Below are 1,250 nucleotides of genomic sequence, written 5' to 3' on the forward strand. Positions count from 1 at the left end.
ACGTTGGTGGAAATACAGTTTCCATACATATAATAATCAGCAGTAGCACAGCCTTAACCACTGCAACTTTTCTGTCAAAGGACAGTGTCCATCTCTTTCCATGTTGCATTACCTTTCCATATGGCACACATAAAGATCAATAGCACTCTGATTTTTCTCTCTCTTATTTGAAGGCCCAACTTCTCCAAATCCCTCCAGTTCCTCACCCCCATTATTATCCTTTTTGATCTATTTAGTTTAGCCCTTGTCACTTCTCCATACTCTGATGTATGCTTTAGCAGACTTTCCATCTAAAATCTGGCTCTAACTACCACATTTATATCATCCATGTATAATACTCAGTTTACCTCTCCACTGACCAGTATTTTTACTCTACTTATGACCTTGTTTTCTTATTCTTTGTACTAATGGTTCCAAGCTGCACACAAATAGTAGTAGTGATGCAGAGAATGCCTGTCTCATCCTTCCATGGATTTTAAAAGCCCCATTTAGATGCCCATTAATTTGGACTTGAGTCTCCAATTCTCTATACAATTACTTTATCCAACATATAAACCATTTTTCTTAGTACTTCTAATATGTAATCATGATCCATTCTGTTAGATGCTTTTTCTAAATCTAGGTTTCCTATAACCGTGTTCATTTTCTTTTCTTGGATGTGGGACAGTGTATCTCTGATGACTCTGATTGGTTCAGAGAACCTTCTACTTGATACTGCGCATACTTGGTCTTCTGGAGGTTTTTCCTCATCCTCAAAGCCAGCATCTTGGCCATTAACTTATAGTCCATATTAAGGAGTGTAATTGATCTTATTTAAAGAGTAAGATCACAGCACCTCTTGAAAATCTTTCCCTGCCTCTCCTGTTTCCATTATTTCCTCAAAAACTTCCATGATCTCCCTCCCTACCCATGCTCCAAACTTCTCATAAAAGTCTGTAGGTATTTTCATTCCATTCCAAAGTTCTGCTCCTGGTGATTTCTCTCTTTTAAAGGTTATTAAGCACTCCTCTGCTGCTTTAAGCTTATCTTTTCTTCATCTTCTTTGCTTCCTCCTCCTCTACTTTCAGCAAAACCTTCATCTTCTATCTATTTCCTTCTTCTCATATAGCTCTTCACAAAATCTTCATGTTGCCTCCAATACCTCCTCCTGCTTTTCCACCCAGGTATCATCTTCTTCCCAAACTGCTTTTAGCTCTCCTTTCACTGTCCTCATAGTTTCATAGTTGGTAGGGTCGGAAGGGACCCGAGCA

This window comes from Gavialis gangeticus, unplaced genomic scaffold, assembly GCF_001723915.1.
Source record: "Gavialis gangeticus isolate Ggan-Ray unplaced genomic scaffold, GavGan_comp1, whole genome shotgun sequence".
Lineage (NCBI taxonomy): Eukaryota > Metazoa > Chordata > Crocodylia > Gavialidae > Gavialis > Gavialis gangeticus.